This window comes from Eurosta solidaginis, unplaced genomic scaffold, assembly GCF_040869045.1.
Source record: "Eurosta solidaginis isolate ZX-2024a unplaced genomic scaffold, ASM4086904v1 ctg00001727.1, whole genome shotgun sequence".
Taxonomy (NCBI): Eukaryota; Metazoa; Arthropoda; class Insecta; order Diptera; family Tephritidae; genus Eurosta; species Eurosta solidaginis.
In genome coordinates this window covers 262-24543 of record NW_027137253.1, presented here as the reverse complement: position 1 = coordinate 24543, position 24282 = coordinate 262, and the positions used below count along the sequence as shown (strand labels likewise).

General features: G+C 32.7%; 5 non-coding genes across 5 annotated transcripts; all 5 read left to right on the top strand.

The window, feature by feature from the left end:
* The first annotated feature begins 208 nt into the window (after positions 1-208).
* LOC137236301 (5S ribosomal RNA) lies at positions 209-327 on the top strand. Its single transcript, XR_010948351.1, has one exon. It is a non-coding gene; the product is annotated as a 5S ribosomal RNA (ribosomal RNA).
* Positions 328-5763: 5436 nt separating this feature from the next.
* Positions 5764-5882, top strand: LOC137236308 (5S ribosomal RNA). The gene has a single exon (XR_010948358.1). It is a non-coding gene; the product is annotated as a 5S ribosomal RNA (ribosomal RNA).
* Positions 5883-11326: 5444 nt separating this feature from the next.
* LOC137236300 (5S ribosomal RNA) lies at positions 11327-11445 on the top strand. Its single transcript, XR_010948350.1, has one exon. It is a non-coding gene; the product is annotated as a 5S ribosomal RNA (ribosomal RNA).
* Positions 11446-16881: 5436 nt separating this feature from the next.
* On the top strand, positions 16882-17000 carry LOC137236307 (5S ribosomal RNA). Its single transcript, XR_010948357.1, has one exon. It is a non-coding gene; the product is annotated as a 5S ribosomal RNA (ribosomal RNA).
* A 5414-nt stretch (positions 17001-22414) lies between these two features.
* LOC137236298 (5S ribosomal RNA) lies at positions 22415-22533 on the top strand. The gene has a single exon (XR_010948348.1). It is a non-coding gene; the product is annotated as a 5S ribosomal RNA (ribosomal RNA).
* The last annotated feature ends 1749 nt before the right edge of the window (positions 22534-24282 follow it).

Sequence of the window (24282 nt, the reverse complement as noted above, 5' to 3'; positions counted from 1 at the left end):
TCAAAAATGGCATAAGTTCATTTTTGTAAAAAAATAAACTTAATCTGATTTTAGTAGCAAGAGTATCTGAATACACTAAACTATAAAGTATATAACAAAATTTACTTAAATCGACTTATATCATTTAAAAAAAAAAAGGACAAATTCACAGCTGCGAGTATACACATTAAAGTAGCCATACTTATACCAATTTAGGCAAACAAATTTTGCCAACGACCATACCACGCTGAATACATCGGTTCTCGTCCGATCACCGAAATTAAGCAGCGTCGGGCGCGGTTAGTACTTAGATGGGGGACCGCTTGGGAACTCCGCGTGTTTTTGGCATATCCAACTTTTTCTTTTATTTTATGTATATATATGTACATAAATATTTTTTTTTATTAAATTGCATTTAATTGAATAAATACTTGGAATACAATTTAATATTTCTATAGATTCAATGGAAAAATTTCATACGCGCGCATACATTTACGTGCATAATAATATTAGTTATAATTTTTTACCATATCAATTATTGATTTAAAGCTTATAAGCATTCATCATATAAATACAAAATGAATCTGCATAGTACAAATTCATACTCATCCACCTATTATAGTACTTAAAATGGACGCTGATGTCCGATTATGTTCAGATATGTATATTATAATCATATTGATAATTAATAAGCATTCAATGAGAATTTTTTTTATTTTTTTTTGAATGTCATGAAATTTCATTTAATTATACATATAAGTTGTAGACGTCCAATATAAATAATCAATTCAGACTAAAATTCCAAACTTTAGATGCCTTTAAGTGAAGCCATATAGGGTTACTCTAGTGTTGCAATAGAAATATTTAAAAAATTTTTTAAAATAAAATAATGTTGTTAAAACTCAACGAAGATAAGTTTTTTGATTTCTAATTTAACATATTTTATATATCCGAATTAAAATTTTGATTAGTACAATTATATTTTAAGAAATTTCACTTAATTGAGAAAAAATTCGATTTTATCAGTGCAAACTTTTGATTAAAATGCCTGACACTCCGAAAATATGAAATTCATCAATTTAAATGAATTCGTATATTAAACTAACACATTTCAGTTATCTATTTTTACATGAATATTTGCAATAACTTTAATATGTGAATTTTAATTAATTTATTAAGATGAAAAGTTTATCAAATGTAAATGGTACGTAGCACTGAAATGAAAACATTTGTCATCCATCTTTTCGCTGCGCTTCTCAAATTTTAAACAGAGTATCGCATTCTATGCGCTTGTATAAAAAAGTATAAATAGTGAGTTTGTGCTTTGTGTGCTTAAATTGATAAATATTTTCAAGTGTTAATAAAAGTTTAAATAAAATAATTAAGTGAAAATGTCTGACACAATCGCTGTTGCAAATGTTAGCTCACCAGTAGCTGCTTCTGCTGCTGTTGCTGAGAAGAAAGTTGCTGCTAAAAAAGCAACTAAACCCAAAAAACCATCGGTTGCTCCCACTCATCCACCAACTCAACAAATGGTAGATGCATCGATTAAGAATTTGAAGGAACGTGGTGGCTCATCACTTTTGGCAATTAAGAAATATATTAGTGCAACATATAAATGTGACGCCCAAAAATTGGCACCATTTATTAAGCGCTATTTGAAATCGGCTGTTACTAGTGGAAAATTGATTCAAACCAAAGGAAAGGGGGCATCTGGTTCATTTAAATTATCAGCTGCAGCCACTAAATCAGGTGATGGTAAGTCAAAATCGGTTGATAAATCAAAAGCCAAAAAAGATAGTGCAACATTAAAGAAAAAATCGTCGAGTGGTGTCAAAAAGGCAAGTGGTGAGAAAAAAGTGAAAAAAGCTGTTGCCACTAAGAAAACCGCCGAAAAAAAGAAAAGTGAGAAATCTAAGGCTAAAGACGCAAAAAAGACTGGCGCCGTTAAAGCCAAGCCAACCAAGTCGAAATCTGCCACCGCTAAGTCAAAGGCAACAAAAGCAAAAGCAACTGCTACCAAACCAAAAAAGGCTGCGACTAAAAAGCCAGCTGCAAAAAAGGCATCAGCTAAAAAATAAATATGCTGCGTTTTTTGTGATAATTTACAAGGACACAACATTCATTAAATGTTGAATTATCAATAAGCCCTTTTCAGGGCTACAAAATATACAAACAAAAAGATCAAAAATGTACGCAATACGTCTGACTACAGCGTTGCTTCGCCATAATAATTAACCGCTCTAGTGTCTGACACTGTAAGTCAGCCCTACCATGCTGACCAATTTTAAAATTGATGTTTCAATTGCAAAACAAAATTAAAAATTTTCATCGACTTAGAAAAATTCATATCTCTTTGTTAATTTATATTTTGTGACCCTGAAAAGCGCCTTTTTGTTAACATTTTTTGATGTTTCAATTGCAAAACAAAATTAAAAATTTTCATCGACTTAGAAAAATTCATCTCTTTGTTAATTTATATTTTGTGGCCCTGAAAAGGGCCTTTTTGTTAACATTTTTCACTTTTATACATATTTTCCTCAGTCGCACAAATTACTTGGAGCTTGTGTATTTGGTAACAGCCTTAGTACCCTCACTCACGGCATGCTTAGCCAATTCACCAGGCAACAATAGGCGTACGGCAGTTTGAATTTCGCGACTAGTAATTGTTCAACGTTTATTGTAATGAGCTAAACGTGATGCTTCAGCAGCAATACGTTCAAAAATGTCATTAACAAAACTGTTCATGATACTCATTGCTTTCGACGATATACCAGTATCAGGATGTACTTGTTTCAACACTTTATAAATGTAGATGGCATAACTTTCCTTCCTCTTACGCTTCTTCTTCTTGTCGTTTTTAGTAATATTCTTCTGAGCCTTACCGGCCTTCTTAGCTGCTTTACCACTAGTTTTAGGAGGCATATTTAATTTTCACAAAATCACTTCACTATCACTCACACTTTTTAATAATTTTCTAAGTGTCAAAATGCGCACCTTTAAGTGTATTTTTTCCGACAAACCATTCAACCTGTTCGTAACGATTCGCTAAATATTGCCGGCATTTATTTGAAAACATGCGATTGGGGTTGCTCAATGTACAAACGAAAAAGTATATAAGCGCAGCACAAATTGCGTTTAGGAAATAAAGTGCCCAAGCTATTCAGCTAGTGTGTGTATTTGTGAAAAAGTGTATTAAGTGAAATATATAACAACAATGTCTGGCCGTGGTAAAGGTGGTAAAGTAAAGGGAAAGGCAAAGTCACGTTCAAACCGTGCTGGTCTTCAATTCCCTGTCGGTCGTATTCATCGTTTGTTACGTAAAGGCAATTATGCTGAACGTGTTGGTGCCGGTGCTCCAGTATATTTAGCTGCTGTTATGGAATATTTGGCAGCTGAAGTTCTTGAATTGGCTGGTAATGCTGCACGTGATAATAAAAAAACTAGAATTATTCCACGTCATTTACAATTGGCTATTCGTAACGATGAAGAATTGAATAAACTATTGTCTGGAGTTACCATAGCTCAAGGTGGTGTTTTACCAAATATTCAAGCTGTACTTTTGCCAAAGAAGACCGAAAAGAAAGCATAAGTGATGTAATCGCCGATTTACATATATTCTTAGACGCCAAATTTAAAACCGTCCTTTTCAGGACGACAAAATATATATACAAAGAGATTAATTATATTGTCATATATATGTATTTATCTATTTTAAAACCTATTAAAACACTTTTTGAAAGAAAAATTTAAAAGGTCATAAGTACACTTTTGGAAAATTTATTTTTTTAACGAAATCTGCGTTAACAACTACTTCAATTAATAAAATAGTGTTTGAAAATATTCATAAAAAAGTTGACTTACATCATTTTCCAGAAGAAAAAAAACTGAGCAACATTAAAAAAGTACAGCATGCAAGCTACTACATATTGTATGTATATATGTACATATGTATGTTTGTATGAGCATCTCGACAAAGGCGCAAAAAGTTGTGGCGTGTATTCATACGTACCAAAGGTACAAACACACAACCGTGCATACATACTAATGTATGTGTTTAGCAAATAAATGTGTATATACTCGTGAAGAGGTATACACACCATATTAAGGGTAAAACTACAGCTGCTACTATCAAAATACGAATTTTCATTTTATTATTTTAACAATTAACAGTTGCTTCAGTTATTTTTGATCTTTTTTGTTTAAAAAAATTTGTGGTCCTGAAAAGGACCGTTTATAATATTTATTAAAATATGGAATTAAGCACGTTCACCACGTATACGTCTAGCCAATTGAATATCTTTTGGCATAATTGTGACACGTTTTGCATGAATGGCACACAAATTTGTATCTTCGAACAAACCAACTAAATATGCTTCACTTGCTTCTTGTAATGCCATAACAGCTGAACTCTGGAAACGTAAATCAGTTTTAAAATCTTGAGCAATTTCACGCACCAAACGTTGGAATGGCAATTTACGAATCAACAGTTCGGTACTCTTCTGATAACGACGAATTTCACGCAAAGCGACTGTACCTGGGCGATAACGATGTGGCTTCTTCACTCCACCAGTTGCCGGCGCACTTTTGCGAGCAGCTTTAGTGGCCAATTGTTTACGTGGCGCTTTACCACCAGTCGATTTACGGGCTGTTTGCTTTGTACGAGCCATTTCTCACTTTTATTTTTCACAATTCAAAATAAACACTGATCACTGAACACTTCACTTAATAAACCTAATTTTTATAAATGTGGAAATACATATAATAAAATACACAAAAACGTTTCATTTGTCCATTTTTTTTAGGGTTGCAATATTGTGCGAGTTAAAATGAGATAGAAATATTTATGCCACATAATGGTAGCTCACTCAATGTTGTGGATTTTTGTATAAATAGCAGCTACGTTCGGTAACCAAGCTATTAGTTGTGAAGTGAAGTGATCAAGTGAAGTGTTCTTGTGAAAGCTAAAAAAAGTGCTAAATAGAAAAAATGACTGGTCGTGGCAAAGGTGGAAAAGGATTAGGTAAAGGTGGCGCCAAACGTCATCGCAAAGTTTTACGTGATAACATCCAAGGTATCACAAAGCCAGCTATTCGACGTTTAGCACGTCGTGGTGGCGTAAAACGTATATCTGGTTTAATATATGAAGAAACTCGTGGTGTTTTAAAAGTATTTTTGGAAAATGTTATCCGTGATGCAGTCACTTATACTGAACATGCTAAAAGGAAAACAGTTACGGCTATGGATGTTGTATATGCATTGAAGAGGCAGGGTCGTACATTGTATGGTTTCGGCGGTTAAATTCATTTTTACGGACATATTAACACAAAATAAATATACATTCAAACAAACGGTCCTTTTCAGGACCACAATATTTTTTAACAAAGATTTCAAAATTCCTCTAATACAATACATAACAGAAAGATATGTTATTAAGATGTACATGCATATGTAGTATGTATGAATGTTCGTTTAAACTAAGTAGCATACGTATGTATGCATAATGAAAACTCATGCAAATGAATATACCCCGACACAAGCCAAGCGATATAAATATGTCTATAATAGCAGGCTTATTTTCAAAAATGGCATAAGTTCATTTTTGTAAAAAATAAACTTAATCTGATTTTAGTAGCAAGAGTATCTGAATACACTAAACTATAAAGTATATAACAAAATTTACTTAAATCGACTTATATCATTTAAAAAAAAAGGACAAATTCACAGCTGCGAGTATACACATTAAAGTAGCCATACTTATACCAATTTAGGCAAACAAATTTTGCCAACGACCATACCACGCTGAATACATCGGTTCTCGTCCGATCACCGAAATTAAGCAGCGTCGGGCGCGGTTAGTACTTAGATGGGGGACCGCTTGGGAACACCGCGTGTTGTTGGCATATCCAACTTTTTCTTTTATTTTATGTATATATATGTACATAAATATTTTTTTTATTAAATTGCATTTAATTGAATAAATACTTGGAATACAATTTAATATTTCTATAGATTCAATGGAAAAATTTCATACGCGCGCATACATTTACGTGCATAATAATATTAGTTATAATTTTTTACCATATCAATTATTGATTTAAAGCTTATAAGCATTCATCATATAAATACAAAATGAATCTGCATAGTACAAATTCACACTCATCCACCTATTATAGTACTTAAAATGGACGCTGATGTCCGATTATGTTCAGATATGTATATTATAATCATATTGATAATTAATAAGCATTCAATGAGAATTTTTTTTATTTATTTTTGAATGTCATGAAATTTCATTTAATTATACATATAAGTTGTAGACGTCCAATATCAATAATCAATTCAGACTAAAATTCCAAACTTTAGATGCCTTTAAGTGAAGCCATATAGGGTTACTCTAGTGTTGCAATAGAAATATTTAAAAAAATTTTTAAAATAAAATAATGTTGTTAAAACTCAACGAAGATAAGTTTTTTGATTTCTAATTTAACATATTTTATATATCCGAATTAAAATTTTGATTAGTACAAATATATTTTAAGAAATTTCACTTAATTGAGAAAAAATTCGATTTTATCAGTGCAAACTTTTGATTAAAATGCCTGACACTCCGAAAATATGAAATTCATCAATTTAAATGAATTCGTATATTAAACTAACACATTTCAGTTATCTATTTTTACATGAATATTTGCAATAACTTTAATATGTGAATTTTAATTAATTTATTAAGATGAAAAGTTTATCAAATGTAAATGGTACGTAGCACTGAAATGAAAACATTTGTCATCCATCTTTTCGCTGCGCTTCTCAAATTTTAAACAGAGTATCGCATTCTATTCGCTTGTATAAAAAAGTATAAATAGTGAGTTTGTGCTTTGTGTGCTTAAATTGATAAATATTTTCAAGTGTTAATAAAAGTTTAAATAAAATAATTAAGTGAAAATGTCTGACACAATCGCTGTTGCAAATGTTAGCTCACCAGTAGCTGCTTCTGCTGCTGTTGCTGAGAAGAAAGTTGCTGCTAAAAAAGCAACTAAACCCAAAAAACCATCGGTTGCTCCCACTCATCCACCAACTCAACAAATGGTAGATGCATCGATTAAGAATTTGAAGGAACGTGGTGGCTCATCACTTTTGGCAATTAAGAAATATATTAGTGCAACATATAAATGTGACGCCCAAAAATTGGCACCATTTATTAAGCGCTATTTGAAATCGGCTGTTACTAGTGGAAAATTGATTCAAACCAAAGGAAAGGGGGCATCTGGTTCATTTAAATTATCAGCTGCAGCCACTAAATCAGGTGATGGTAAGTCAAAATCGGTTGATAAATCAAAAGCCAAAAAAGATAGTGCAACATTAAAGAAAAAATCGTCGAGTGGTGTCAAAAAGGCAAGTGGTGAGAAAAAAGTGAAAAAAGCTGTTGCCACTAAGAAAACCGCCGAAAAAAAGAAAAGTGAGAAATCTAAGGCTAAAGACGCAAAAAAGACTGGCGCCGTTAAAGCCAAGCCAACCAAGTCGAAATCTGCCACCGCTAAGTCAAAGGCAACAAAAGCAAAAGCAACTGCTACCAAACCAAAAAAGGCTGCGACTAAAAAGCCAGCTGCAAAAAAGGCATCAGCTAAAAAATAAATATGCTGCGTTTTTTGTGATAATTTACAAGGACACAACATTCATTAAATGTTGAATTATCAATAAGCCCTTTTCAGGGCTACAAAATATACAAACAAAAAGATCAAAAATGTACGCAATACGTCTGACTACAGCGTTGCTTCGCCATAATAATTAACCGCTCTAGTGTCTGACACTGTAAGTCAGCCCTACCATGCTGACCAATTTTAAAATTGATGTTTCAATTGCAAAACAAAATTAAAAATTTTCATCGACTTAGAAAAATTCATATCTCTTTGTTAATTTATATTTTGTGACCCTGAAAAGCGCCTTTTTGTTAACATTTTTTGATGTTTCAATTGCAAAACAAAATTAAAAATTTTCATCGACTTAGAAAAATTCATCTCTTTGTTAATTTATATTTTGTGGCCCTGAAAAGGGCCTTTTTGTTAACATTTTTCACTTTTATACATATTTTCCTCAGTCGCACAAATTACTTGGAGCTTGTGTATTTGGTAACAGCCTTAGTACCCTCACTCACGGCATGCTTAGCCAATTCACCAGGCAACAATAGGCGTACGGCAGTTTGAATTTCGCGACTAGTAATTGTTGAACGTTTATTGTAATGAGCTAAACGTGATGCTTCAGCAGCAATACGTTCAAAAATGTCATTAACAAAACTGTTCATGATACTCATTGCTTTCGACGATATACCAGTATCAGGATGTACTTGTTTCAACACTTTATAAATGTAGATGGCATAACTTTCCTTCCTCTTACGCTTCTTCTTCTTGTCGTTTTTAGTAATATTCTTCTGAGCCTTACCGGCCTTCTTAGCTGCTTTACCACTAGTTTTAGGAGGCATATTTAATTTTCACAAAATCACTTCACTATCACTCACACTTTTTAATAATTTTCTAAGTGTCAAAATGCGCACCTTTAAGTGTATTTTTTCCGACAAACCATTCAACCTGTTCGTAACGATTCGCTAAATATTGCCGGCATTTATTTGAAAACATGCGATTGGGGTTGCTCAATGTACAAACGAAAAAGTATATAAGCGCAGCACAAATTGCGTTTAGGAAATAAAGTGCCCAAGCTATTCAGCTAGTGTGTGTATTTGTGAAAAAGTGTATTAAGTGAAATATATAACAACAATGTCTGGCCGTGGTAAAGGTGGTAAAGTAAAGGGAAAGGCAAAGTCACGTTCAAACCGTGCTGGTCTTCAATTCCCTGTCGGTCGTATTCATCGTTTGTTACGTAAAGGCAATTATGCTGAACGTGTTGGTGCCGGTGCTCCAGTATATTTAGCTGCTGTTATGGAATATTTGGCAGCTGAAGTTCTTGAATTGGCTGGTAATGCTGCACGTGATAATAAAAAAACTAGAATTATTCCACGTCATTTACAATTGGCTATTCGTAACGATGAAGAATTGAATAAACTATTGTCTGGAGTTACCATAGCTCAAGGTGGTGTTTTACCAAATATTCAAGCTGTACTTTTGCCAAAGAAGACCGAAAAGAAAGCATAAGTGATGTAATCGCCGATTTACATATATTCTTAGACGCCAAATTTAAAACCGTCCTTTTCAGGACGACAAAATATATATACAAAGAGATTAATTATATTGTCATATATATGTATTTATCTATTTTAAAACCTATTAAAACACTTTTTGAAAGAAAAATTTAAAAGGTCATAAGTACACTTTTGGAAAATTTATTTTTTTAACGAAATCTGCGTTAACAACTACTTCAATTAATAAAATAGTGTTTGAAAATATTCATAAAAAAGTTGACTTACATCATTTTCCAGAAGAAAAAAAACTGAGCAACATTAAAAAAGTACAGCATGCAAGCTACTACATATTGTATGTATATATGTACATATGTATGTTTGTATGAGCATCTCGACAAAGGCGCAAAAAGTTGTGGCGTGTATTCATACGTACCAAAGGTACAAACACACAACCGTGCATACATACTAATGTATGTGTTTAGCAAATAAATGTGTATATACTCGTGAGTAGGTATACACACCATATTAAGGGTAAAACTACAGTTGCTACTATCAAAATACGAATTTTCATTTTATTATTTTAACAATTAACAGTTGCTTCAGTTATTTTTGATCTTTTTTGTTTAAAAAAATTTGTGGTCCTGAAAAGGACCGTTTATAATATTTATTAAAATATGGAATTAAGCACGTTCACCACGTATACGTCTAGCCAATTGAATATCTTTTGGCATAATTGTGACACGTTTTGCATGAATGGCACACAAATTTGTATCTTCGAACAAACCAACTAAATATGCTTCACTTGCTTCTTGTAATGCCATAACAGCTGAACTCTGGAAACGTAAATCAGTTTTAAAATCTTGAGCAATTTCACGCACTAAACGTTGGAATGGCAATTTACGAATCAACAGTTCGGTACTCTTCTGATAACGACGAATTTCACGCAAAGCGACTGTACCTGGGCGATAACGATGTGGCTTCTTCACTCCACCAGTTGCCGGCGCACTTTTGCGAGCAGCTTTAGTGGCCAATTGTTTACGTGGCGCTTTACCACCAGTCGATTTACGGGCTGTTTGCTTTGTACGAGCCATTTCTCACTTTTATTTTTCACAATTCAAAATAAACACTGATCACTGAACACTTCACTTAATGAAACCGCACCTAATTTTTATAAATGTGGAAATACATATAATAAAATACACAAAAACGTTTCATTTGTCCATTTTTTTTAGGGTTGCAATATTGTGCGAGTTAAAATGAGATAGAAATATTTATGCCACATAATGGTAGCTCACTCAATGTTGTGGATTTTTGTATAAATAGCAGCTACGTTCGGTAACCAAGCTATTAGTTGTGAAGTGAAGTGATCAAGTGAAGTGTTCTTGTGAAAGCTAAAAAAAGTGCTAAATAGAAAAAATGACTGGTCGTGGCAAAGGTGGAAAAGGATTAGGTAAAGGTGGCGCCAAACGTCATCGCAAAGTTTTACGTGATAACATCCAAGGTATCACAAAGCCAGCTATTCGACGTTTAGCACGTCGTGGTGGCGTAAAACGTATATCTGGTTTAATATATGAAGAAACTCGTGGTGTTTTAAAAGTATTTTTGGAAAATGTTATCCGTGATGCAGTCACTTATACTGAACATGCTAAAAGGAAAACAGTTACGGCTATGGATGTTGTATATGCATTGAAGAGGCAGGGTCGTACATTGTATGGTTTCGGCGGTTAAATTCATTTTTACGGACATATTAACACAAAATAAATATACATTCAAACAAACGGTCCTTTTCAGGACCACAATATTTTTTAACAAAGATTTCAAAATTTCTCTAATACAATACATAACAGAAAGATATGTTATTAAGATGTACATGCATATGTAGTATGTATGAATGTTCGTTTAAACTAAGTAGCATACGTATGTATGCATAATGAAAACTCATGCAAATGAATATACCCCGACACAAGCCAAGCGATATAAATATGTCTATAATAGCAGGCTTATTTTCAAAAATGGCATAAGTTCATTTTTGTAAAAAAATAAACTTAATCTGATTTTAGTAGCAAGAGTATCTGAATACACTAAACTATAAAGTATATAACAAAATTTACTTAAATCGACTTATATCATTTAAAAAAAAAAAGGACAAATTCACAGCTGCGAGTATACACATTAAAGTAGCCATACTTATACCAATTTAGGCAAACAAATTTTGCCAACGACCATACCACGCTGAATACATCGGTTCTCGTCCGATCACCGAAATTAAGCAGCGTCGGGCGCGGTTAGTACTTAGATGGGGGACCGCTTGGGAACTCCGCGTGTTTTTGGCATATCCAACTTTTTCTTTTATTTTATGTATATATATGTACATAAATATTTTTTTTTATTAAATTGCATTTAATTGAATAAATACTTGGAATACAATTTAATATTTCTATAGATTCAATGGAAAAATTTCATACGCGCGCATACATTTACGTGCATAATAATATTAGTTATAATTTTTTACCATATCAATTATTGATTTAAAGCTTATAAGCATTCATCATATAAATACAAAATGAATCTGCATAGTACAAATTCATACTCATCCACCTATTATAGTACTTAAAATGGACGCTGATGTCCGATTATGTTCAGATATGTATATTATAATCATATTGATAATTAATAAGCATTCAATGAGAATTTTTTTTATTTTTTTTTGAATGTCATGAAATTTCATTTAATTATACATATAAGTTGTAGACGTCCAATATAAATAATCAATTCAGACTAAAATTCCAAACTTTAGATGCCTTTAAGTGAAGCCATATAGGGTTACTCTAGTGTTGCAATAGAAATATTTAAAAAATTTTTTAAAATAAAATAATGTTGTTAAAACTCAACGAAGATAAGTTTTTTGATTTCTAATTTAACATATTTTATATATCCGAATTAAAATTTTGATTAGTACAATTATATTTTAAGAAATTTCACTTAATTGAGAAAAAATTCGATTTTATCAGTGCAAACTTTTGATTAAAATGCCTGACACTCCGAAAATATGAAATTCATCAATTTAAATGAATTCGTATATTAAACTAACACATTTCAGTTATCTATTTTTACATGAATATTTGCAATAACTTTAATATGTGAATTTTAATTAATTTATTAAGATGAAAAGTTTATCAAATGTAAATGGTACGTAGCACTGAAATGAAAACATTTGTCATCCATCTTTTCGCTGCGCTTCTCAAATTTTAAACAGAGTATCGCATTCTATGCGCTTGTATAAAAAAGTATAAATAGTGAGTTTGTGCTTTGTGTGCTTAAATTGATAAATATTTTCAAGTGTTAATAAAAGTTTAAATAAAATAATTAAGTGAAAATGTCTGACACAATCGCTGTTGCAAATGTTAGCTCACCAGTAGCTGCTTCTGCTGCTGTTGCTGAGAAGAAAGTTGCTGCTAAAAAAGCAACTAAACCCAAAAAACCATCGGTTGCTCCCACTCATCCACCAACTCAACAAATGGTAGATGCATCGATTAAGAATTTGAAGGAACGTGGTGGCTCATCACTTTTGGCAATTAAGAAATATATTAGTGCAACATATAAATGTGACGCCCAAAAATTGGCACCATTTATTAAGCGCTATTTGAAATCGGCTGTTACTAGTGGAAAATTGATTCAAACCAAAGGAAAGGGGGCATCTGGTTCATTTAAATTATCAGCTGCAGCCACTAAATCAGGTGATGGTAAGTCAAAATCGGTTGATAAATCAAAAGCCAAAAAAGATAGTGCAACATTAAAGAAAAAATCGTCGAGTGGTGTCAAAAAGGCAAGTGGTGAGAAAAAAGTGAAAAAAGCTGTTGCCACTAAGAAAACCGCCGAAAAAAAGAAAAGTGAGAAATCTAAGGCTAAAGACGCAAAAAAGACTGGCGCCGTTAAAGCCAAGCCAACCAAGTCGAAATCTGCCACCGCTAAGTCAAAGGCAACAAAAGCAAAAGCAACTGCTACCAAACCAAAAAAGGCTGCGACTAAAAAGCCAGCTGCAAAAAAGGCATCAGCTAAAAAATAAATATGCTGCGTTTTTTGTGATAATTTACAAGGACACAACATTCATTAAATGTTGAATTATCAATAAGCCCTTTTCAGGGCTACAAAATATACAAACAAAAAGATCAAAAATGTACGCAATACGTCTGACTACAGCGTTGCTTCGCCATAATAATTAACCGCTCTAGTGTCTGACACTGTAAGTCAGCCCTACCATGCTGACCAATTTTAAAATTGATGTTTCAATTGCAAAACAAAATTAAAAATTTTCATCGACTTAGAAAAATTCATATCTCTTTGTTAATTTATATTTTGTGACCCTGAAAAGCGCCTTTTTGTTAACATTTTTTGATGTTTCAATTGCAAAACAAAATTAAAAATTTTCATCGACTTAGAAAAATTCATCTCTTTGTTAATTTATATTTTGTGGCCCTGAAAAGGGCCTTTTTGTTAACATTTTTCACTTTTATACATATTTTCCTCAGTCGCACAAATTACTTGGAGCTTGTGTATTTGGTAACAGCCTTAGTACCCTCACTCACGGCATGCTTAGCCAATTCACCAGGCAACAATAGGCGTACGGCAGTTTGAATTTCGCGACTAGTAATTGTTCAACGTTTATTGTAATGAGCTAAACGTGATGCTTCAGCAGCAATACGTTCAAAAATGTCATTAACAAAACTGTTCATGATACTCATTGCTTTCGACGATATACCAGTATCAGGATGTACTTGTTTCAACACTTTATAAATGTAGATGGCATAACTTTCCTTCCTCTTACGCTTCTTCTTCTTGTCGTTTTTAGTAATATTCTTCTGAGCCTTACCGGCCTTCTTAGCTGCTTTACCACTAGTTTTAGGAGGCATATTTAATTTTCACAAAATCACTTCACTATCACTCACACTTTTTAATAATTTTCTAAGTGTCAAAATGCGCACCTTTAAGTGTATTTTTTCCGACAAACCATTCAACCTGTTCGTAACGATTCGCTAAATATTGCCGGCATTTATTTGAAAACATGCGATTGGGGTTGCTCAATGTACAAACGAAAAAGTATATAAGCGCAGCACAAATTGCGTTTAGGAAATAAAGTGCCCAAGCTATTCAGCTAGTGTGTGTATTTGTGAAAAAGTGTATTAAGTGAAATATATAACAACAATGTCTGGCCGTGGTAAAGGTGGTAAAGTAAAGGGAAAGGCAAAGTCACGTTCAAACCGTGCTGGTCTTCAATTCCCTGTCGGTCGTATTCATCGTTTGTTACGTAAAGGCAATTATGCTGAACGTGTTGGTGCCGGTGCTCCAGTATATTTAGCTGCTGTTATGGAATATTTGGCAGCTGAAGTTCTTGAATTGGCTGGTAATGCTGCACGTGATAATAAAAAAACTAGAATTATTCCACGTCATTTACAATTGGCTATTCGTAACGATGAAGAATTGAATAAACTATTGTCTGGAGTTACCATAGCTCAAGGTGGTGTTTTACCAAATATTCAAGCTGTACTTTTGCCAAAGAAGACCGAAAAGAAAGCATAAGTGATGTAATCGCCGATTTACATATATTCTTAGACGCCAAATTTAAAACCGTCCTTTTCAGGACGACAAAATATATATACAAAGAGATTAATTATATTGTCATATATATGTATTTATCTATTTTAAAACCTATTAAAACACTTTTTGAAAGAAAAATTTAAAAGGTCATAAGTACACTTTTGGAAAATTTATTTTTTTAACGAAATCTGCGTTAACAACTACTTCAATTAATAAAATAGTGTTTGAAAATATTCATAAAAAAGTTGACTTACATCATTTTCCAGAAGAAAAAAAACTGAGCAACATTAAAAAAGTACAGCATGCAAGCTACTACATATTGTATGTATATATGTACATATGTATGTTTGTATGAGCATCTCGACAAAGGCGCAAAAAGTTGTGGCGTGTATTCATACGTACCAAAGGTACAAACACACAACCGTGCATACATACTAATGTATGTGTTTAGCAAATAAATGTGTATATACTCGTGAAGAGGTATACACACCATATTAAGGGTAAAACTACAGCTGCTACTATCAAAATACGAATTTTCATTTTATTATTTTAACAATTAACAGTTGCTTCAGTTATTTTTGATCTTTTTTGTTTAAAAAAATTTGTGGTCCTGAAAAGGACCGTTTATAATATTTATTAAAATATGGAATTAAGCACGTTCACCACGTATACGTCTAGCCAATTGAATATCTTTTGGCATAATTGTGACACGTTTTGCATGAATGGCACACAAATTTGTATCTTCGAACAAACCAACTAAATATGCTTCACTTGCTTCTTGTAATGCCATAACAGCTGAACTCTGGAAACGTAAATCAGTTTTAAAATCTTGAGCAATTTCACGCACCAAACGTTGGAATGGCAATTTACGAATCAACAGTTCGGTACTCTTCTGATAACGACGAATTTCACGCAAAGCGACTGTACCTGGGCGATAACGATGTGGCTTCTTCACTCCACCAGTTGCCGGCGCACTTTTGCGAGCAGCTTTAGTGGCCAATTGTTTACGTGGCGCTTTACCACCAGTCGATTTACGGGCTGTTTGCTTTGTACGAGCCATTTCTCACTTTTATTTTTCACAATTCAAAATAAACACTGATCACTGAACACTTCACTTAATAAACCTAATTTTTATAAATGTGGAAATACATATAATAAAATACACAAAAACGTTTCATTTGTCCATTTTTTTTAGGGTTGCAATATTGTGCGAGTTAAAATGAGATAGAAATATTTATGCCACATAATGGTAGCTCACTCAATGTTGTGGATTTTTGTATAAATAGCAGCTACGTTCGGTAACCAAGCTATTAGTTGTGAAGTGAAGTGATCAAGTGAAGTGTTCTTGTGAAAGCTAAAAAAAGTGCTAAATAGAAAAAATGACTGGTCGTGGCAAAGGTGGAAAAGGATTAGGTAAAGGTGGCGCCAAACGTCATCGCAAAGTTTTACGTGATAACATCCAAGGTATCACAAAGCCAGCTATTCGACGTTTAGCACGTCGTGGTGGCGTAAAACGTATATCTGGTTTAATATATGAAGAAACTCGTGGTGTTTTAAAAGTATTTTTGGAAAATGTTATCCGTGATGCAGTCACTTATACTGAACATGCTAAAAGGAAAACAGTTACGGCTATGGATGTTGTATATGCATTGAAGAGGCAGGGTCGTACATTGTATGGTTTCGGCGGTTAAATTCATTTTTACGGACATATTAACACAAAATAAATATACATTCAAACAAACGGTCCTTTTCAGGACCACAATATTTTTTAACAAAGATTTCAAAATTCCTCTAATACAATACATAACAGAAAGATATGTTATTAAGATGTACATGCATATGTAGTATGTATGAATGTTCGTTTAAACTAAGTAGCATACGTATGTATGCATAATGAAAACTCATGCAAATGAATATACCCCGACACAAGCCAAGCGATATAAATATGTCTATAATAGCAGGCTTATTTTCAAAAATGGCATAAGTTCATTTTTGTAAAAAATAAACTTAATCTGATTTTAGTAGCAAGAGTATCTGAATACACTAAACTATAAAGTATATAACAAAATTTACTTAAATCGACTTATATCATTTAAAAAAAAAGGACAAATTCACAGCTGCGAGTATACACATTAAAGTAGCCATACTTATACCAATTTAGGCAAACAAATTTTGCCAACGACCATACCACGCTGAATACATCGGTTCTCGTCCGATCACCGAAATTAAGCAGCGTCGGGCGCGGTTAGTACTTAGATGGGGGACCGCTTGGGAACACCGCGTGTTGTTGGCATATCCAACTTTTTCTTTTATTTTATGTATATATATGTACATAAATATTTTTTTTATTAAATTGCATTTAATTGAATAAATACTTGGAATACAATTTAATATTTCTATAGATTCAATGGAAAAATTTCATACGCGCGCATACATTTACGTGCATAATAATATTAGTTATAATTTTTTACCATATCAATTATTGATTTAAAGCTTATAAGCATTCATCATATAAATACAAAATGAATCTGCATAGTACAAATTCACACTCATCCACCTATTATAGTACTTAAAATGGACGCTGATGTCCGATTATGTTCAGATATGTATATTATAATCATATTGATAATTAATAAGCATTCAATGAGAATTTTTTTTATTTATTTTTGAATGTCATGAAATTTCATTTAATTATACATATAAGTTGTAGACGTCCAATATCAATAATCAATTCAGACTAAAATTCCAAACTTTAGATGCCTTTAAGTGAAGCCATATAGGGTTACTCTAGTGTTGCAATAGAAATATTTAAAAAAATTTTTAAAATAAAATAATGTTGTTAAAACTCAACGAAGATAAGTTTTTTGATTTCTAATTTAACATATTTTATATATCCGAATTAAAATTTTGATTAGTACAAATATATTTTAAGAAATTTCACTTAATTGAGAAAAAATTCGATTTTATCAGTGCAAACTTTTGATTAAAATGCCTGACACTCCGAAAATATGAAATTCATCAATTTAAATGAATTCGTATATTAAACTAACACATTTCAGTTATCTATTTTTACATGAATATTTGCAATAACTTTAATATGTGAATTTTAATTAATTTATTAAGATGAAAAGTTTATCAAATGTAAATGGTACGTAGCACTGAAATGAAAACATTTGTCATCCATCTTTTCGCTGCGCTTCTCAAATTTTAAACAGAGTATCGCATTCTATTCGCTTGTATAAAAAAGTATAAATAGTGAGTTTGTGCTTTGTGTGCTTAAATTGATAAATATTTTCAAGTGTTAATAAAAGTTTAAATAAAATAATTAAGTGAAAATGTCTGACACAATCGCTGTTGCAAATGTTAGCTCACCAGTAGCTGCTTCTGCTGCTGTTGCTGAGAAGAAAGTTGCTGCTAAAAAAGCAACTAAACCCAAAAAACCATCGGTTGCTCCCACTCATCCACCAACTCAACAAATGGTAGATGCATCGATTAAGAATTTGAAGGAACGTGGTGGCTCATCACTTTTGGCAATTAAGAAATATATTAGTGCAACATATAAATGTGACGCCCAAAAATTGGCACCATTTATTAAGCGCTATTTGAAATCGGCTGTTACTAGTGGAAAATTGATTCAAACCAAAGGAAAGGGGGCATCTGGTTCATTTAAATTATCAGCTGCAGCCACTAAATCAGGTGATGGTAAGTCAAAATCGGTTGATAAATCAAAAGCCAAAAAAGATAGTGCAACATTAAAGAAAAAATCGTCGAGTGGTGTCAAAAAGGCAAGTGGTGAGAAAAAAGTGAAAAAAGCTGTTGCCACTAAGAAAACCGCCGAAAAAAAGAAAAGTGAGAAATCTAAGGCTAAAGACGCAAAAAAGACTGGCGCCGTTAAAGCCAAGCCAACCAAGTCGAAATCTGCCACCGCTAAGTCAAAGGCAACAAAAGCAAAAGCAACTGCTACCAAACCAAAAAAGGCTGCGACTAAAAAGCCAGCTGCAAAAAAGGCATCAGCTAAAAAATAAATATGCTGCGTTTTTTGTGATAATTTACAAGGACACAACATTCATTAAATGTTGAATTATCAATAAGCCCTTTTCAGGGCTACAAAATATACAAACAAAAAGATCAAAAATGTACGCAATACGTCTGACTACAGCGTTGCTTCGCCATAATAATTAACCGCTCTAGTGTCTGACACTGTAAGTCAGCCCTACCATGCTGACCAATTTTAAAATTGATGTTTCAATTGCAAAACAAAATTAAAAATTTTCATCGACTTAGAAAAATTCATATCTCTTTGTTAATTTATATTTTGTGACCCTGAAAAGCGCCTTTTTGTTAACATTTTTTGATGTTTCAATTGCAAAACAAAATTAAAAATTTTCATCGACTTAGAAAAATTCATCTCTTTGTTAATTTATATTTTGTGGCCCTGAAAAGGGCCTTTTTGTTAACATTTTTCACTTTTATACATATTTTCCTCAGTCGCACAAATTACTTGGAGCTTGTGTATTTGGTAACAGCCTTAGTACCCTCACTCACGGCATGCTTAGCCAATTCACCAGGCAACAATAGGCGTACGGCAGTTTGAATTTCGCGACTAGTAATTGTTGAACGTTTATTGTAATGAGCTAAACGTGATGCTTCAGCAGCAATACGTTCAAAAATGTCATTAACAAAACTGTTCATGATACTCATTGCTTTCGACGATATACCAGTATCAGGATGTACTTGTTTCAACACTTTATAAATGTAGATGGCATAACTTTCCTTCCTCTTACGCTTCTTCTTCTTGTCGTTTTTAGTAATATTCTTCTGAGCCTTACCGGCCTTCTTAGCTGCTTTACCACTAGTTTTAGGAGGCATATTTAATTTTCACAAAATCACTTCACTATCACTCACACTTTTTAATAATTTTCTAAGTGTCAAAATGCGCACCTTTAAGTGTATTTTTTCCGACAAACCATTCAACCTGTTCGTAACGATTCGCTAAATATTGCCGGCATTTATTTGAAAACATGCGATTGGGGTTGCTCAATGTACAAACGAAAAAGTATATAAGCGCAGCACAAATTGCGTTTAGGAAATAAAGTGCCCAAGCTATTCAGCTAGTGTGTGTATTTGTGAAAAAGTGTATTAAGTGAAATATATAACAACAATGTCTGGCCGTGGTAAAGGTGGTAAAGTAAAGGGAAAGGCAAAGTCACGTTCAAACCGTGCTGGTCTTCAATTCCCTGTCGGTCGTATTCATCGTTTGTTACGTAAAGGCAATTATGCTGAACGTGTTGGTGCCGGTGCTCCAGTATATTTAGCTGCTGTTATGGAATATTTGGCAGCTGAAGTTCTTGAATTGGCTGGTAATGCTGCACGTGATAATAAAAAAACTAGAATTATTCCACGTCATTTACAATTGGCTATTCGTAACGATGAAGAATTGAATAAACTATTGTCTGGAGTTACCATAGCTCAAGGTGGTGTTTTACCAAATATTCAAGCTGTACTTTTGCCAAAGAAGACCGAAAAGAAAGCATAAGTGATGTAATCGCCGATTTACATATATTCTTAGACGCCAAATTTAAAACCGTCCTTTTCAGGACGACAAAATATATATACAAAGAGATTAATTATATTGTCATATATATGTATTTATCTATTTTAAAACCTATTAAAACACTTTTTGAAAGAAAAATTTAAAAGGTCATAAGTACACTTTTGGAAAATTTATTTTTTTAACGAAATCTGCGTTAACAACTACTTCAATTAATAAAATAGTGTTTGAAAATATTCATAAAAAAGTTGACTTACATCATTTTCCAGAAGAAAAAAAACTGAGCAACATTAAAAAAGTACAGCATGCAAGCTACTACATATTGTATGTATATATGTACATATGTATGTTTGTATGAGCATCTCGACAAAGGCGCAAAAAGTTGTGGCGTGTATTCATACGTACCAAAGGTACAAACACACAACCGTGCATACATACTAATGTATGTGTTTAGCAAATAAATGTGTATATACTCGTGAGTAGGTATACACACCATATTAAGGGTAAAACTACAGCTGCTACTATCAAAATACGAATTTTCATTTTATTATTTTAACAATTAACAGTTGCTTCAGTTATTTTTGATCTTTTTTGTTTAAAAAAATTTGTGGTCCTGAAAAGGACCGTTTATAATATTTATTAAAATATGGAATTAAGCACGTTCACCACGTATACGTCTAGCCAATTGAATATCTTTTGGCATAATTGTGACACGTTTTGCATGAATGGCACACAAATTTGTATCTTCGAACAAACCAACTAAATATGCTTCACTTGCTTCTTGTAATGCCATAACAGCTGAACTCTGGAAACGTAAATCAGTTTTAAAATCTTGAGCAATTTCACGCACCAAACGTTGGAATGGCAATTTACGAATCAACAGTTCGGTACTCTTCTGATAACGACGAATTTCACGCAAAGCGACTGTACCTGGGCGATAACGATGTGGCTTCTTCACTCCACCAGTTGCCGGCGCACTTTTGCGAGCAGCTTTAGTGGCCAATTGTTTACGTGGCGCTTTACCACCAGTCGATTTACGGGCTGTTTGCTTTGTACGAGCCATTTCTCACTTTTATTTTTCACAATTCAAAATAAACACTGATCACTGAACACTTCACTTAATAAACCTAATTTTTATAAATGTGGAAATACATATAATAAAATACACAAAAACGTTTCATTTGTCCATTTTTTTTAGGGTTGCAATATTGTGCGAGTTAAAATGAGATAGAAATATTTATGCCACATAATGGTAGCTCACTCAATGTTGTGGATTTTTGTATAAATAGCAGCTACGTTCGGTAACCAAGCTATTAGTTGTGAAGTGAAGTGATCAAGTGAAGTGTTCTTGTGAAAGCTAAAAAAAGTGCTAAATAGAAAAAATGACTGGTCGTGGCAAAGGTGGAAAAGGATTAGGTAAAGGTGGCGCCAAACGTCATCGCAAAGTTTTACGTGATAACATCCAAGGTATCACAAAGCCAGCTATTCGACGTTTAGCACGTCGTGGTGGCGTAAAACGTATATCTGGTTTAATATATGAAGAAACTCGTGGTGTTTTAAAAGTATTTTTGGAAAATGTTATCCGTGATGCAGTCACTTATACTGAACATGCTAAAAGGAAAACAGTTACGGCTATGGATGTTGTATATGCATTGAAGAGGCAGGGTCGTACATTGTATGGTTTCGGCGGTTAAATTCATTTTTACGGACATATTAACACAAAATAAATATACATTCAAACAAACGGTCCTTTTCAGGACCACAATATTTTTTAACAAAGATTTCAAAATTCCTCTAATACAATACATAACAGAAAGATATGTTATTAAGATGTACATGCGTTTAAACTAAGTAGCATACGTATGTATGCATAATGAAAACTCATGCAAATGAATATACCCCGACACAAGCCAAGCGATATAAATATATCTATAATAGCAGGCTTATTTTCAAAAATGGCATAAGTTCATTTTTGTAAAAAATAAACTTAATCTGATTTTAGTAGCAAGAGTATCTGAATACACTAAACTATAAAGTATATAACAAAATTTACTTAAATCGACTTATATCATTTAAAAAAAAAAAGGACAAATTCACAGATGCGAGTATACACATTAAAGTAGCCATACTTATACCAATTTAGGCAAAAAAATTTTGCCAACGACCATACCACGCTGAATACATCGGTTCTCGTCCGATCACCGAAATTAAGCAGCGTCGGGCGCGGTTAGTACTTAGATGGGGGACCGCTTGGGAACACCGCGTGTTGTTGGCATATCCAACTTTTTCTTTTATTTTATGTATATATATGTACATAAATATTTTTTTTATTAAATTGCATTTAATTGAATAAATACTTGGAATACAATTTAATATTTCTATAGATTCAATGGAAAAATTTCATACGCGCGCATACATTTACGTGCATAATAATATTAGTTATAATTTTTTACCATATCAATTATTGATTTAAAGCTTATAAGCATTCATCATATAAATACAAAATGAATCTGCATAGTACAAATTCATACTCATCCACCTATTATAGTACTTAAAATGGACGCTGATGTCCGATTATGTTCAGATATGTATATTATAATCATATTGATAATTAATAAGCATTCAATGAGAATTTTTTTTATTTTTTTTTGAATGTCATGAAATTTCATTTAATTATACATATAAGTTGTAGACGTCCAATATCAATAATCAATTCAGACTAAAATTCCAAACTTTAGATGCCTTTAAGTGAAGCCATATAGGGTTACTCTAGTGTTGCAATAGAAATATTTAAAAAAATTTTTAAAATAAAATAATGTTGTTAAAACTCAACGAAGATAAGTTTTTTGATTTCTAATTTAACATATTTTATATATCCGAATTAAAATTTTGATTAGTACAAATATATTTTAAGAAATTTCACTTAATTGAGAAAAAATTCGATTTTATCAGTGCAAACTTTTGATTAAAATGCCTGACACTCCGAAAATATGAAATTCATCAATTTAAATGAATTCGTATATTAAACTAACACATTTCAGTTATCTATTTTTACTGGAATATTTGCAATAACTTTAATATGTGAATTTTAATTAATTTATTAAGATGAAAATTTATCAAATGTAAATGGTACGTAGCACTGAAATGAAAACATTTGTCATCCATCTTTTCGCTGCGCTTCTCAAATTTTAAACAGAGTATCACATTCTATGCGCTTGTATAAAAAAGTATAAATAGTGAGTTTGTGCTTTGTGTGCTTAAATTGATAAATATTTTCAAGTGTTAATAAAAATTTAAATAAAATAATTAAGTGAAAATGTCTGACACAATCGCTGTTGCAAATGTTAGCTCACCAGTAGCTGCTTCTGCTGCTGTTGCTGAGAAGAAAGTTGCTGCTAAAAAAGCAACTAAACCCAAAAAACCATCGGTTGCTCCCACTCATCCACCAACTCAACAAATGGTAGATGCATCGATTAAGAATTTGAAGGAACGTGGTGGCTCATCACTTTTGGCAATTAAGAAATATATTAGTGCAACATATAAATGTGACGCCCAAAAATTGGCACCATTTATTAAGCGCTATTTGAAATCGGCTGTTACTAGTGGAAAATTGATTCAAACCAAAGGAAAGGGGGCATCTGGTTCATTTAAATTATCAGCTGCAGCCACTAAATCAGGTGATGGTAAGTCAAAATCGGTTGATAAATCAAAAGCCAAAAAAGATAGTGCAACATTAAAGAAAAAATCGTCGAGTGGTGTCAAAAAGGCAAGTGGTGAGAAAAAAGTGAAAAAAGCTGTTGCCACTAAGAAAACCGCCGAAAAAAAGAAAAGTGAGAAATCTAAGGCTAAAGACGCAAAAAAGACTGGCGCCGTTAAAGCCAAGCCAACCAAGTCGAAATCTGCCACCGCTAAGTCAAAGGCAACAAAAGCAAAAGCAACTGCTACCAAACCAAAAAAGGCTGCGACTAAAAAGCCAGCTGCAAAAAAGGCATCAGCTAAAAAATAAATATGCTGCGTTTTTTGT